The following is a 16,629-nucleotide window of genomic DNA, read 5'->3' as shown; positions in this document are numbered from 1 at the left end:
CTGTGTGTTTCCTGATTTCTCTACAGTTTTTAGGCATTCGCTGTGTGATCTAGAAAAGCTACGGAGTCTCGCTCCCTCGCCAGGCTGGAGTGCAGTGGCGCCATCTCGGCTCACTGCAACCTCCGCCTCCCGGGTTCAAACGATTCTCTTGCCCCAGCCTCCCCAGTAGCTGGGATTACAGGTACGCGCCACCACGCCCAGCTAATTTTCGTATTTTTAGTAGAGACGGGATTTCACTATGTTTGCCAGGATGGTCTCTATCTCTTGACCTCGCAATCCGCCCTCCTCGGCCTCCCAAAGTCGTGGGATTACAGGCGTGAGCCACTGCGCCCGGCCACAAATTCTATTTTCTTTTTCTTCCTTGGAAAGCATCGCTGGGCATTTATCCTGTCCTAGTATTTGAGTGAAACTTCTCTTAGCATTTCAGCACAGTGACCATGATACACCCTTTCCTTTCCTTCTCCTTATGGGAAACTCGGTTCTAACCCAGAGGCCTTGGGCTCCAGGACCCAGTCACGCAGCCCTGGACTTGACCCTAAAAGGGAGTGAAGACAAACGCGAAGTTCAGTCCGGGGATCAGGGCTGCCAAAGCTCATATAGCCTGGAGCTTCTTAACCTTTAGGCGGGATAGAGACATTTGAAACAACCCCTAAACTTGGGGGGCGCTGGTAGGCTCATGGTAAATAGAGTCTGGTACTTGTCCTGGGACAAACGGTTGGCCCTGGGAGCCGGATTTCCGGTGCACTCCCGCGCGTGTGCACCTCTTCCTGTGTGCGTGTTCGCGCATGCGCGCCACCGCTGCACTGCCATCGCTTCCTGTGTGTCCTCAGGTCACCGCTTGCTCTAGTTCCCAGGCTTTGGCCTCCAGTGGACGAGAATCGCTGAGCCTGCGGGGCTGGACGCTGAGCGCCCGGGCCAGCACCTAGGCGGGCGCGGAGCTGTGCGGGCCAGGGTTCGCACGCTCTGGGTGGAGGCTCGAGCGGGGACCCCCGAGCGTGAGCCCCGGAGCCGGCGACGCTGGGGCCAGGGGGGCCGAGCGGGAGGTGGCGGAGGAGGCGAAGGGGCGGCGGGACCCTGGCCTGGCCCGTGTGTGTCCTGGCGGCCTGGCTCAGGCCGCCGCTGTACGGTGAGCCCCAGGGAGGCGGATCTGGGCCCCGGGAAGGACACCCGTCTGGATTTGCCCCGTAGGCCCGGCCCGGGCCCCTCGGGAGCAGAACAGCCTTGGTGAGGTGGACAAGAGGGGACCTCGAAAGCAGACGCGCGCCAGCGACAGCAGCCCCGCCCCGGCCTCTCGGGAGCCGTGGGGCAGAGACTGCGGAGACCCAGGAGGGTAGGTCTTGGGTTTTCCGGCCCGGAGCGAGAAGGGCCTGGGTGAAGTCACCGTGTGTTCAGGACCTTAGAGTGTGGGGCAGGGGGAGGGTCTCGATCGCTTGCAGGAGAGACGTGTGTTTGGGTTTGAGGGCAGGGTCCGGCTGCACCGAACAGGCGCTGCATGGGAAGATCTGGGAGAACTAGGCTTACGGGGGCGTGGAGGGTGTCACCAGCCTCAGCTGTGGACGTCGTCTCCACTCCCCCGTAACCCCTAACAGCCCTTCTTCCTCCTCTCCGTGCTCCAGATTTCGACTGCTTGTAAACGTCCGTCAGCACCTCTGTTCTCTCATTTCAGTGTCTGCTGATTCCCCCCTTAGATCTGTCCTGGAGACTCGTAGTAATGCAGGAACAGTCTGCAGAAATTCTCTCCTGCTGCCTCAGTTGCTAGGGGAAGAGACTGGGCCTTAGCAGGTGGGTGACTTGACCGGGTCACCGGCTTTGTGGGTGGAATTGCCCATAGTAGAACTCAGGAGTCTATCTCCCAGGTCAGTTCTTTCTCCCGTATCCTAGTTTTCTTAATAGAAGATTATTAGGTGCAGCAATAACCAAGTTCAGTTAGATAATTTAGAAAGAAAACCATATTTTATACACATTCATTTCATTTCTGAGAGCTCACATACTCGATTCCTATGGCTTCTTTGATTTTAAGCAGTTTAAAGAGACAATAAGAAAATGCGGGCGGGATGCAGTGGCTCACACCTGTAATCCCAGCACTTTGCCGGGCTAGAGAGAGTATCCCTTGAGACCAGGAGTTGGAGACCAGCCTAGGCAACATAGGGAGACCCTGACGCTACAAAAAATACAAAAGTAGCCAGGCATGCTGGGATGCACCTGTGGTCCCAACTACTCAGGAGGCTAAGGTGGGAGGATCAATGGAGCCCAGGAGGTCAAGGCTGCAGTGAGCCGTGAATGCACCACTGCACTCCAGCCTGGGTGGCAGGTTGAGACCCTGTCTCAACAAACAAACCACAAAAAACATGAGCCATATAATGGGAATTTTTGTTTCTTTTTGCACGTTGTATTTGATGATGGCAGACTATTTGTAAAAGGAGTCACGTTACCCGTGAGAGTCTAACTCATCTAATTACTACCTGATTGTCTTAGAGTTACAAAGTTCCAAGTGCGTGCTTCCCCTATCAGTCTTTTTCACTTTTTTTTTTTTTTCGAGACAGTGTCTCTCACCCAGTCTGGAGTGCGGCAGCGTGGTCTCGGCTCACTGCAAACTCCACCTCCCAGGTTCAAAGGATTCTCGTGCCTCAGCCTCCTGAGTAGCTGGGACTACAGGCATGTGACACTGCGCCTGGCTAATTTTTTTGTTATTTTTAAGGAGATTCGGGATTTTGCCATGTTGGCCAAGGCAGGCGGATCACTTGAGGCCAGAATTCAAGACCAGCCTGGCCAACATGGTGAAACCCTATATCACTCTTTTAAGTCCTTCCGAGTGTTTGTAGGCTGAGTGTTCACAGGGTGTTAACCTATTGAGCTTTCTTTTGTGGTTCTTACGCGGGAGATTCCTGCCTTTGCAGGCCAGAGCACTCATGACTTCAATGACCTGCTTCTGCCCCTCTAGGTCTACCAGCCAGTCTCTGCACGTTTCTAAGAGCAGCAGAAAATGAATACATTGCGGGTGAGTTTTCCTGCTTGTGTATATGTTCTTCCACTTTATTTTATGATGCATTTTAAGAGGTTTGTAAGGATTCATACTTTTTTTTTCTTTTATTTTTTTGAGATAGAGTCTTGCTCCGTTGCCCAGGCTGCAGTGCAGTGGCATAATCTCACTTCACTGCAACCTCCACCTCCTGGGTTCAAGCGATTCTCCTGCCTCAGCCTCCTGAGTAGCTGGGATTACAGGCATGTGCCACCATGCCTAACTAATTTTTTTTTTTTTTTTTTTGAGATGGAGTCTCGCTCTGTCGCCCAGGCTGGAGTGCAGTGGCGCAATCTCGGCTCACTGCAAGCTCCGCCTCCTGGGTTCACGCCATTCTCCTGCCTCAGCCTCTCCGAGTAGCTGGGACTACAGGCGCCCGCCACCACGCCCGGCTAATTTTTTGTATTTTTAGTAGAGACAGGGTTTCACCATGTTGGCCAGGCTGGTCTCAAACTCCTGACCTCAGGTGATCCTCCCGCCTCAGCCTCCCAAAGTGCTGGGATTACAGGCATGAGCCACTGTGCCCAGCCAGGATTCATACTTTAAAATGGGAATGTGGAAGTAGACATTGTTCTGTAAAATATAGTTAGTGTGGCAGATCAGCACCAAAAATGATTTGTGAAGCCTATATGTATGGGTAGTATATTTTAAGGCTGTTGAAATTGAGCCGCACCCAGGACTGATATTCTTGGCAGTCATCACAAAAGGAAAATGCCATCTGTATTAGTCCATTCTCGCACTGCTATAGAGAAATAACCAAGACTGGGTAATTGATGCAGAAAAGAGGTTTCATTGGCTCACGCCTGCAGGCTGTATCATAGGAAGCATGGCTGGGGAGACCTCAGGAAACTTACAGTCATGGTGGAAGGCGAAGGGAAAGCGGGTACATCTTCCATCACCAGAGCAGGAGGAAGAGGGAGGGGGAGGCGCTACACACTTTTAAACAACCACGTCTTGTGATAACTCACTGAGTATCAGGAGAACAGCACCAAAAGGGATATTGCCCCCATGATCCAATCACCTCCCACCAGGCCCCACCTCCAGCATTGGGGATTACGATTGAACACGAGATTTGGGTGGCGACACAAACCGAAACCATATCACCATCCATGACATCGCTTGCATTGATTATAAGGAGAAACCAATTTTGTTACTTGTGGATTTAAAAGATTTTCTAGGACTTGGAAAAATTTCTTCATTCCAGTTGATACAATTGCAGATAGCTTTCCTAATAACAACCATTAAATTACCGTAACTTATGGCTTATTCTTGGTGCTTATGTAAGCAGAGGGCCTGCTGCCCAAGGAGAACCTGGTGCATATAATTTTTCCAGGGATGGAAATATTGTGATCCAAGTAGACGGAATTCTGTTTTTACTGTTGAGTCCTAGATCATGGGGGGAATGAAAGACATGATCATCCTTCAAATAATTATTTGTCTTTCTGTTTGGGTTGCACAGCAAACAATACAAACAGTTACTCTCTTGTGAAGATTTCCTCATTTCTGTTTCTCATTTCAGTTCTCAGTGTTTTAGTTTTGTCCTTTTCACGTTGCTGAGTCAGTCAGTAAAGATTACCAATGATTTAATTGCAGTCGAATCCAGTGGGCATTTCCTAGCCCCTACCTCACAGGACCCTTTGTCTGCCTTTGACATCTGTTACTTCCAAACTGATATTTTCTCCATGGAGTCTCTCTTTTCTTGGCTTTTGAAAAGATTCATCTGTAAGTATTTCTGTTTGTCTTTAAATGATGAAGTCTGTTTTGTTCTGTTTTGTTTTGTTTCTTTTTTTCTTTTTTTGAGATAGGGTCTTGCTCTGTCACCCAGGCTGGAGTGTAGAGACTGATCACAACTTGCTGCAGCATCAATCTCCTGGGCTCACACGATCCTCCTGCCTCAGCCTCCTGCGTAGCTACAGGCGCACGCTGCCACACCCGGCTAATTTTTTTTGTATTTTAGTAGAGACTGGGTTTCACTGTGTCACCCAGGCTGGTCTTGAACTCCTGAGCTCAGGCAATCTGCCCGCCTCGGCCTCCCAAAGTGCTAGGATTACAGGTGTGAGCCACCGCTCTCGGCCTAGAGATGTATTCTCACTGTATTGCTCAGGCTGGTCTCAAACTCCTGATCTAAGTGATCCTTTCACTTTGGCCTCCCACAGTGCTAGGATTACAGGTGTAAGCCACCACATCTGGCCAATAAGGAATCTTTTTGAAAGGGGCTAGGAATAACCCATAATACTCTCTTAATACATGTGGCAGTTGGGTTAATCTTTTAATAGTTCCCATAGTATGTCTCTTGCGTGCTCATTGTTTTGAAGAAACTGGGTTGGTTATCCTCAGTTTGGATTGTGTTACCCTTGTTTCACCTTTAAGCACATTTAAAAAAAATATCTTTTATGCCTTGTAAAATTGGTAGTTTGATCTGAAAGTCTAATCAGGTTTACGTTCAGTTCTTTTCACACAGCTGTACCATACGTGGCATTTGTCTACTTCTGGAGACACGTGTTACCTTCTTTGTTTTTGTGAACTTAAGAACCATTGACTGTTGATTATTGCTGTGATTTACTAGTTCATTAGGGGAGGCAAAATGGTGATCTGCTAATTCTACCATTTCTTCTTTATTTACTAGCGAAAATACCTTTCTTTTCTTTTCTTTTTTTGGAGACAGAGTCTCACCCTGTCGCCCAGGCTGGCGTTTTTATGGCTCACTGCAGCCTCAAACTCCTGTGCTCAAGTGATCCTCCCACTTCAGCCTCCCAAGTAGCTGGGAGTATAGTCATGTGCCACAATGCCCAGCGAATTTTTTAATTTTTAGTAGAGACAGGTTTCTCTATGTTGCCCAGGCTGGTCTTGAACTCCTGGGCTCAAGTGATCCTCTTCTTTGACCTCCCAGTGTTGGATTATAGGCACGAGCCACCACAGCTGGCCTAGAATACTTTTCTAAAGATAAATTTCTATTCTCTATTTGGTTATGTAATTCATGCAGGAAAGAAAGTTTCTAAAATATCGAGTAGGCTTCTAAGCAGGAAGGTTTTTTTGTTTTGTTACCATTATAATCTTATGGGTTTAAACAGATAGTAAATATTTCAGTACATCGAAGTTGTGATTCTTTTTGAAAATTAAGTGGCTCCATCTTTGGCCAGATGGAATCCCTTTAAGTTGGTTTCTGAGTCCTTTTGAAATATATTTGATATATTTGATATCAAATACAGACATATAATAGATATTTGATAGCATTATTTTCTATTCAGCATTTTATTTTGAAATCATTTCAAATTTTCAGAAAAATTGCAAGGATTTTACAAAGAAATCCCAGATACTTCCTTTTGTTCAGATACTTCATTCTTATCATTTTCCCACATTAATCATTTATATGCATATATACATATATGTGTATATATATATTTATATATATATTTTCTGAACTATTTGAGAGTGGGTATGATTTGTCATGCCTCTTTACCCTATAAAGTTTTGGATTATATCTCATAAAATCAAGAACATCCTATTAAATATCCATAGCACAGTAATTAAATTCAGGAAATTTATCATTGATTTAATACTTTTATCTAAACTATAGTTCATTTTCTAGTTTTGCCAATTTCCCAATAATTTCCTTTATGGCAATTTTTAGTTTTTGGTAGAAGATTCAGTCTAGGACTGTCAATTGCCTTTAGTTTTCATGCTTTTTAAGTCTGTTTAATACAGATTTGTTCCTCGGTGCCATTATAATATTTGAAGAATGCAGGCCAATGATTTTATAGAAGTCTTTAAGTTTAGGTTTCCCTGATCTTTCTTCATGATTAGATTTAGATTGAATTTTTGTCTGAAATACTACATGGAACCTCTTAAATTTATGGCTCAGAATAGGATCTGTCTTGGGAAACTTCTGCACATGCTTGAGAAGATGGCTTGTTCTGCTCTGGTTGGGTGGAGTGTTTGATAAATGTTAATGAGATCAGGTTGGTTGGTTGTGTTGTTTAGGTGTATTTTGTCCTTTTTGATTGTATGCCTACTTGTATCAATTGTGGGGGAGAGGGGATTGAAATCTCCTGCTGCAATTGTGGTTCTGTTTCTTTTTGCAATTTTGCCACTTTTTGCTTTATGTGTTATATTAGATACATAAATGTTCAAGGTTATTACGTCCTGTTGATTAATTAAGCACTTTGTAAAATGACCTTCCTTATCCCTGCTAATATTCCAGGCTGAAATGTACTTTGTTATTTATGTAGCATTCTTTTGAGTAATGCATGCATGGTATATCTTATTCCATCCTTTTACTTTTAACCTAATTGCAGCTTTATATCTAAAGTATTATTTCTTGTAGGCAGCAAGATTTGGATCTTGCTTGATTTCATCAGTCTATTTCTGTCTCATAATTGGGGATGTATAGACCGTTTACATGTAATGTGATTATTGATAAAACTAGTTAGCTTATAGTCCATTGTCTTTGCTTTCTTCTAGTCTCATCTTCTTTGTTTCTTTTTAAAATGTCTTAGTCTTCCTTCCTTTTGATTAATTGAGAATGTTTTATGATTCTACCTTGTATCTTTTGTTGGGTTTTAGCTATCACACTGTTTTGTTATTTTAGTGAGTTAGAATTTATAGTATGCAACTTTAATTATCATAGTTTATTCTTAAGTAATATCCATTTTGCTTAGAGCTTACAATAGGATACTTCCATTTCTCTCCTCTTGGTCTTTACACCGTTGTTCATTTTATTTTTACAGGTGGTATCAGTGCCACACAGAATCTATTACGTTGTTGTTAATTGAACAGTTATCTTTTATTTATTTTGAGATGGAGTCTCACTCTGTACCCCAGGCTGGAGTGCAGGGTTGTGATCTCGGCTCACTGCAACCTCTGCCTCCCGGGTTCAAGTGATTCTCCTGCCTCAGCCTCCTGGGTAGCTGGGATTACAGACACCCACCACCACGCCCGGCTAATTTTGGTATTTTTAGTAGAGACGAGGTTTCACCATGTTGGCCAGGCTGGTCTCGAACTCCTGACCTCAGGTGACCCATCCACCTCAGCCTCCCAAAGTGCTGGGATTACAGGTGTGAGCCACCACACCCGGCCCAGTTATCTTTTAAAGAGATGTAAGTAATGAGAGAAAATACACAGTTACCATTTCTGGTACTCTTCATTCCTTTGTGTAAATCTAAATTTTTATTTGCTGTCATTTTACTTCTGCCTGAAGGACTTTCTTTAACATTTCTTCTAGTTGATGGTGAATTATTGTATGTCTGCAAATGTCATTGTGTCTTTACTTTTAAGGTGTTTTTCCTGGATTTTTCTCCACAGTGCTTTTAATATGTTTCTCTATTGTCTTCCTGCTTACATTTTTTTCTAAGAGAAATCTAATCTCATACTCATCTTTGTTCCCCTATATATAACATGTCTTTTTGTCTTTCCCCCCTTACTGTTTTAAACTTTTTATCACTAGTTTTGGGCAGTTTGATTGTAATATGTCATGGTATCATTTTTTTCATGTTTCTGTTTTGGGGATCATTGAACTTCTTGGATCTTGGGTTTATGGTGTCATCACTTTGGGAACATTTTTATCATTATTTCTTCAAATAGCCACCACCTCCCCTCCATTGATTCTTGTTGCCTGTATATTCGGCCACTTGAAATTTTCCCACAACACACGGTTGCTCTTTATTTGCTTTTAATTCTTTTTTCTCTGTTTCATTTTATGTAACTTCTGTTGTTGTCTTTATATTCACTAATCTCTTTTTTCCACGATGCTGTTAATCTTGTCCAATATAATTTTCATCTCAGATATTGTAGTTTCTGTCTGTAGAAGGTTAGCGTGGGTCTTTTTCACATCTTGCCTGTCTCAATTTTTTTGAACTTTTGTAAAAGAATGATGAGCTCTCTCAGTGCTCTGTGCTGGTTGTAAACTCTGTGTCAATTCTGGGCCAGTTTCGATGGACTGATTCTTTTCTTCCTTATGGGTTGTAATTTCCTGCCCATTTTCCCGTCTCACAGCTCTTACTCCTCACATCTGCCTCTGTTCTTCTTCCCTGCTCCGTGGCCTGGAAACGCTCAAGGCAGAAGTTGATTGGTTCACCTTGTTTATTTCCCATCACTCATAGATAACTCTACTGCCTGATAATCAGTGCCTTGAAAACCATTGCTTCAGCCCAGGCATGGTGGCTCATACCTGTAATCACAGCACTTTGAGAGGCTGAGGCGGGCGGATCATGAGGTCAGGAGTTTGAGACCAGCCTGGCCAACATAGTGAAACCCTGTCTCTACTAAAAATACAAAAATTAGCCGGGTATGGTGGTGCATGCCTGTAATCCCAGCTACTCGGGAGGCTGAGGCAGGAGAATCGCTGGAACCCAGGAGGTGGAGGTTGCAGTGAGCCAAGATTGTGCCATTGCACTCCAGCCTGGAAGACAAGAGCGAGACTTCGTCTCAAAAACAAAACAAAACAAAAAAACAAAGAAACCATTGCTTCATATATGTTCTCCGTTTTATTTTTCTTTCTGTTTTTGATTTATTGTTGCTGCTGTTCTTTGTTATGTGCCATTTCAGGTTGGAGGGTATATCCAGTACCTGTTAGTTTATCACAACTGAGGGCAGAAGTCCTCATGTCTCTCTCTCTATTTTTTCTAAGATATATATATTTTTTTCTTTGTAGAGACAGGGTCTTGCTGTGTTGCCAAGGCTGGTCTCAAACTCCTGGCCTCAAGTAATCCTGCCTCAGCTTTCCAGAGTGCTGGGATTACGGGCATGAGCTACCGTACCTGGCCTGGATCTAGTTTTATCCATGTCCAAATGATGTTTTTCTCTGAGTTGTTTTTGATTTTCTTCCACCCCATATGAACTGCAGTGTCAGCTTATCTAGTTCCAGGGAAAAGCTTTTTGGCATTTTTATTGGGATTGCATATTTATAAAGTAATTTAGGGTAACTGACCTTACCCTAGGTAGGGTAAGTTGACCTTAATAATACAACTAATTTTTTTTTTTTTAATTTTTAGTAGAGATGGGGTTTTACCATGTTGACCAGGCTGGTCTTGAACTCCTGACCTCAGGTGATCTGCCTGCCTCGGCCTCCCAAAGTGTTGGGATTACAGGTGTGAGCCACCGTGCCTGAGCATTTTACTTTTTCTTATAGTCCTCTAATTGTTTTCTCTTCTCTAATTGTAGATAATGAGCATTTTATTACTACCTTGTTTTTGATCTTAGTGGGAAGGTATGTAGTTTTTCCCTGTTAAGTAAAATCCTGACTTTTGGACCAAGAAGACTGAGGCATAAATGTGTGTGTGTGTGTGTGTGTGTGTGTGTGTGTATACATGCAAACTGTATATATGTGCTTGTGTAATTGAAATACATATGTCACATATGTATCATATGTACTATTGCATATTAGGGTGTAATATTTATATTTGTGTATATACATAATATTGATGTTAATGAATGTTAATGTAGTCCCAGCTGCTCACTTAGGAGGCTGAGGCAGGAGGATTGCTTGAACCCACGAGTTTGATGCTGCAGTGAGGTATGATTGAGCCATTGCACTCCAGCCTGGGCAGTAGAGGGAGACCCTGTCTCAAAAAACAAAACAAAACAAAGAATTTTATAATTTTTTTGTGCTCATAATGTGGATAGCTTGACTAGGAAAGAAAACAAATAAGTCCACTCTATCTTTATTAGGAAGTAACTGTGAATTTTTTTGTTTGTTTTAGTTGCAAAGCCTCATTCCTTTTGTTCAGCTGCCCCCTAATGACTCCCTGTGTGAAGAGTATGGTCTGAGCTGTTCTCTGCATAATCTTTTTTAGTAAGTAGATTGCTGTCAAGAGAACTACAATTGAACATTTTATCTTGAGAGTTTTTTTTTTTTTTTTTTTTTTTTTTAAAGATAGTGATTTTAGGGCTAATAGTTTCATGTCTTTTTTTTTTTTTTTTTTTTAAGAGACGGAGTCTCACTCTGTTGCCCAGGCTGGAGTGCAGTGGCGCTATCTTGGCTCACTGCAACCTCTGCCTCCTGAGTTCAAGCAATTCTCCTGCCTCAGCCTCCTGAGTAGCTGGGATTACAGGCACATGCCACCATACCTGGCTAATTTGTATTTTTAGTAGAGATGGGGTTTCTCCATGTTGGCCAGGCTGGTCTCGAACTCCTGACCTCAGATGATCCGCCCACCTTGGCATCCCAAAGTGCTGGGATTACAGGCATGAGCCACCACACCTTGCTAGGGATAATAGTCTTTTATGTTCTTTATAAAACTGTGAGCAATGTGGCCGGGCGCGGTGGCTCACGCTTGTAATCCCAGCACTTTGGGAGGCCGAGGTGGGCGGATCACGAGGTCAGGAGATCGAGACCACGGTGAAACTCCGTCTCTACTAAAAAAATACAAAAAATTAGCCGGGCGTGGTGGCGGGCGCCTGTAGTCCCAGCTACTCGGAGAGGCTGAGGCAGGAGAATGGCGTGAACCCGGGAGGCGGAGCTTGCGGTGAGCCGAGATTGCACCACTGCACTCCAGCCTGGGCAACAGAGCGAGACTCTGTCTCAAAAAAAAAAAAAAAAAAAAAAACTGTGAGCAATGCTATTGCTAAGAAAGATGATTTATATAAAGGACTCAGTTACTTAATTCAAGCCATGTTCTGAGTAACTGGTATATGTCAGGTGGTTTTCTGTTGAGTTAGTCTTCTTTAAGGCTCTGTTTAGTTAGACTAACTTTTAAATTATTTTATCATTTTAAATGATTTTGACTTTTCTGGCATCTGATGAAGGCAGTTCAGTGTCATTAGTTTTAGTATAAGAAAATAGACACTTCCATAAATAGGATTGGTCCTGTAAATCTCGTTCTCTCTCTCTCTCTCTCTCTCTATATATATATATATATATATATATATATATATATTTTTTTTTTTTTTTTTTTAGATGGAGTCTCACTCTGTCAACCAGGCTGCAGTGCAGTGGCACGATCTCGGCTCACTGCAAGCTCTGTCTCCCGGGTTCCTGCCATTCTCCTGCCTCAGCCTCCCAAGAAGCTGGGACCACAGGTGTTCACCACCATGCCCGGCTGATTTTTTGTATTTTTAGTGGAGACGGGGTCTCACCATGTTGCCCAGGCTGGTCTTGAACTCCTGACCTCAGGCGATCCGCCCACCCTGGCCTCCCCAGGCTCTGGGATTATAGGCATGAGCCACCGCACCCAGCCTGAGATCTATATTTCTTTTTGTTTGTTTGTTTGTTGCTTTTAGATCTATATTTCTTATTCTTCCTCCACTTGCTTTTGGCTTATGCCTGAAATTGTAAACATGGAGCTTTATGTCTTTATGTGAAGGTGGTGTTCTTCTGGAAATGCCGGTATCCCTGGGGTGGGTCTCATGTGAAGCAAGCGCTTTACCAAGACATGAGATATAAGTTTCCTACCTGGGAGATTTTGAAAGGGGAGGGAATGTGGGCAAAATCCTGAGCACAAGTGGTTAGACTTCACTGACAAACCAGGGGCGGCAGCGCGGAGGTTCTGAGAATGCATTTGAAGCGAGACCTACTCCTCTTATGAAGGCAGAGGATTTATCAAGAAGGATAAGGAGAGCTGCAACACATCAGTTTTGGACCCACTGCATCACCTGTGGTGCATTGGTTGACTGTAGGAGCTTTAGAGCATTCCAGAAGGTCTGGTTCTTTGATGACTCATCAAGATTTGGAGCACAGATACCCATGAACTGCAATAGTGATACTTATTAGCATGTCACCTGGTGTTTTGTTTTCATTTCACTTTAAGAATGTGCCATGTTGGCTGTGCGCGGTGGCTCACGCCTGTAATCCCAGCACTTTGGGAGGCCGAGGTGGGTGGATGACAAGGTCAGGAGTTCGAAACCAGCCTGACCAATGTAGTGAAACCCCGTCTCTACTAAAAATACAAAAAAATTAGCCAGACGTGGTGGCGCGTGCCTGTAATCCCAGCTACTCTGGAGGCTGAGGCAGGAGAATTGCTTGAACCTGGGAGGCAGAGGTTGCAGTGAGCCGAGATCGTGCCATTGCACTCCAGCCTGGGCCATAAGAGTGAAACTCCATCTCAAAAAAAAAAAAAAAGAAGAATGTGCCATGTGATCGTATTTCTAATCCCTTTCACTCTGGAATCCTGCCCTTACCATATTAATATTGAATAGCATCTCAGATTTCATTTCACGATGTGCACGTGGAGTTGGAAGGAGTTCAACAGACAGACAGTTTTTCTTTATCAACCAGCGGCCTTGTGACCCAGCAAAGATATTTAACATTTTTTTGTATTAGTTTGTTCTTTATGCCTTTGGCTTTTAATCAATAACTTTTTTTCTGATAATAGGCAGTTTGCATGGAACTCGGGACTTTGAGAAACATGGCTTTAACATTATCTTATTTTGGGCATTTACAGAAGTTTACTGCAGATGGCCCCTAACTTAAGATGTTTCAACTGAAGATTTTTCTGGCCGGGCATAGTGGCTCATGCCTGTAATCCCAGCACTTTGGGAGGCCAAGGCGGGTGGATTGCTTGAGGACAGGAGTTTGAGACCAGCGTGGCCAACATGACAAAACTCTGTCTCTACTAAAATACAAAAAATAGCCAGGCGTGGTGGCCTATGCCTGTAATCCCAGCTACATGGGAGGCTGAGGCAGAAGGATCGCTTGAACCTGGGAGACGGAGCTTGCCGTGAGCCGAGATTGTGCCACTGCACTCCAGCCTGGGTGACAGAGTGAGACTGTGTCTCAGAAAAAGAAAAAAAGTATTTTTCTACTACTTTACCTTGTTGCGAAAGTTATTTTTGCAGTAGATACCATACTTCAAGTACCTATGTAGCCATTGTTTTTCGGTATAGTATTCAATCAATTACAGAAGATATTCAACATTTTATTATAAAATAGGTATTGTGTTATTTTGCCTATAGACTAATGTAAGTATTCTGAGGCAAGGCTGAGATAGGACATTCAGTAGGTTATGTTATCACAAAGGCATTTTTGACATATAGTATTTTCAACTTATGGGTTTATCAGGCATGAGCCACCGCGCCCGGCCTCTGTGTACAGTTTTTTAAATTGCATATACATGAATGTGTTTGTATGTGTTTATATACATTATATATATGTTGTGTGTATATATACACATAAATATATAAACATATTAATTACCAGTATATTATTGTAAAAACTTAAACTATTTGAAGAAACTAAACATTTTATAACATTCTGTATCACCTTTCAGTATAGACTGATTACATGGTTTCTGTATTTTCTATAGATTTCTATATTTTCTCTTCTTTCTATTTTCCTAGGAAAATAAGGGCTCAGATTACTTCTGCCTCAAATTTAAACTGATCATCTTGATATGATTACCTGCCTTTTTTGAGTTTGTATCTTAGCAACACAACATTGTACCTCAGTAATATTTTCTGTTTTTCTTTTATTTATTTATTTTTTTTGAGATGGAGTCTCCTTCTGTCATCCAGGCTGGAGTGCAATGACATGATCTCAGCTCACTGCAACCTCTTGTCTCCCAGGTTCAAGCAGTTCTCCTGCCTCAGCCTCCCGAGTAGCTGGGATTACAGGTGCATGCTGCCATGCCCGGCTAATTTTTTGTATTTGAGTAGAGATGGGGTTTCACTGCGTTGCCTGGGCTGGTCAAGAACTTCTGAGCTCAGGCAATCCACCTGCCTCGGCCTCCCAAAGGGCTGGGATTACAGGCATGAGCCACCGCTCCCGGCCCCTGTTTTTCAATGTTGCTTTAGAGTTTGCTTGTAATCTGCCAAATGTGGTTGAACTTCTAAATTTTTTAACCTATAGTGTGATGGATTAATAATTATTAATTATAACTATTAATAATGTGATATTTTGGTTTATTTCTAATGACATTTTAATGTCATAAATACTTTTCTATGTACATCGAATGTGTTTTATGAACATTTAAGCTGTGCCCGCATTTCACTAGAATTTCTCGGAGAGCAACTTTAGGTTGGAAAAAGATTCAGTTTTAGGAATCTATGATTAGAGAACTAACACTTTGTTTTTTTTTTTTTTTCCGGGGTCTCGTTCTGTCGCCCAGGCTGGAGTGCAGTGGCGCGATCTCGGCTCACTGCAAGCTCCGTCTCCTGGGTTCACGCCATTCTCCTGCCTCAGCCTCCCGAGTAGCTGGGACTGCAGGCATCCGCCACCATGCCCAGCTCATTTTTTTGTATTTTTTTTAGTAGAGACAGGGTTTGACTATGTTAGCCAGGATGATCTCGATCTCCTGACCTTGTGATCCACCCGCCTTGGCCTCCCAAAGCGCTGGGATTTCAGGCGTGAGCCACCGCGCCCGGCTGAGAAATAACACTTTGAGAGTCGTGAGGAAACGTTTGGTGATGGGTATATTCATTATCTTGATTGTGGGGATAGTTTCACAGGAGTCTGTGTATATGTCAAAACTTATGAAATTGCACACTTTATTTATTTATTTATTTTTATTATTATTATTTTTTTTTGAGACAGAGTCTCGCTCTGTCGCCCAGGCTGGAGTGCAGTGGCACAGTCTTGGCTCACTGCAAGCTCCGCCTCCCGGGTTCACGCCATTCTCCTGCCTCAGCCTCTCCAAGTAGCTGGGACTACAGGCGCCCGCCACCATGCCCGGCTAATTTTTTTGTATTTTTAGTAGAGACGGGGTTTCACCGTGGTCTCGATCTCCTGACCTCATGATCCGCCTGCCTTGGCCTCCCAAAGTGCTGGGATTACAAGCATGAGCCACCGCGCCCAGCTGCACGCTTTAAATATATGTAGTTTATTCTATGTTAGTCGTATCTCAATAAAGCTGTTAAAAAATGTATCCTTAGGCCAGGTGTAGTGGCTTATGCCTATAATCCTAGCACTTTGGGAGCCCGAGGTGGGCGGATCAACTGAGGTCAGGAGTTCGAGACCAGCCTGGCCAACGTGGTGAAACCCTGTCTCTACTAAAAATACAAAAATTATCTGGTCGTGATGGCATGTGCCTGTAATCCCAGCTACTCTGGAGGCTGAGTCAGGATAATCACTTGAGCCCCGGAGGCGGAGGTTGCAGTGAGCCAAGATCGCGCCACTACACTCCAGTCTGGGTAACAAGAGCGAGACTCCGTCTCAAAAAAAAAAAAAAAAAATCCTGCTTGTATTCCAAGCTACATGGCAGGCTGAGGCAGGAGGATCACTTGAGCCTGGGAGGTTGAGGCTGCAGTGAGCCATGATTGCTCCACTGCACTCCAGCCTGTGACAAGGCGAGACCTTGACTCAAAAAAAAAACAAAAAAGTATCCCCTTCTAAGTTTGAACATGCTGGTTGGTTAGAATAGTATGTTGTTAGAATGTGGGGGGCTGGGAACATATGTCATTTATTCTTTTCTACTCCTTGTATTTTGTGCAGGTCTCTAGACTTGTCAATGGGGTCTACCACATGTATAATCGACATCAGTATCCGTTTGTTTTTCTTAACATTTCTGTTGATTCAGGTAAGTTCCACTGGCATTTCAGTACAACTAGTGACTAGTGCCTCAAAGAATAAAATGAAATTCTACAGCTCTGCTATGACTGGAATGAGATAACAATTTATGGTCATGTAAGTTTTTTTTTTTGAGACGGGGTCTTGCTCAGGGTTTCACCGTCCACGCCCTGTA

At 43.6% G+C, this 16,629-nt stretch overlaps 1 pseudogene; it reads left to right on the top strand.

Moving 5' to 3' along the window:
* The first annotated feature begins 804 nt into the window (after window positions 1-804).
* The window catches only part of LOC129489532 (mismatch repair endonuclease PMS2-like), a 34,185-nt pseudogene continuing 18,360 nt past the window's right edge, over window positions 805-16,629 (top strand).

This window comes from Symphalangus syndactylus, chromosome 9 (genome assembly GCF_028878055.3).
Source record: "Symphalangus syndactylus isolate Jambi chromosome 9, NHGRI_mSymSyn1-v2.1_pri, whole genome shotgun sequence".
NCBI classification, from domain to species: Eukaryota; Metazoa; Chordata; class Mammalia; order Primates; family Hylobatidae; genus Symphalangus; species Symphalangus syndactylus.
The sequence above is the reverse complement of the archived record's forward strand: the minus strand, read 5'-3'. Positions and strand labels throughout refer to the sequence as shown.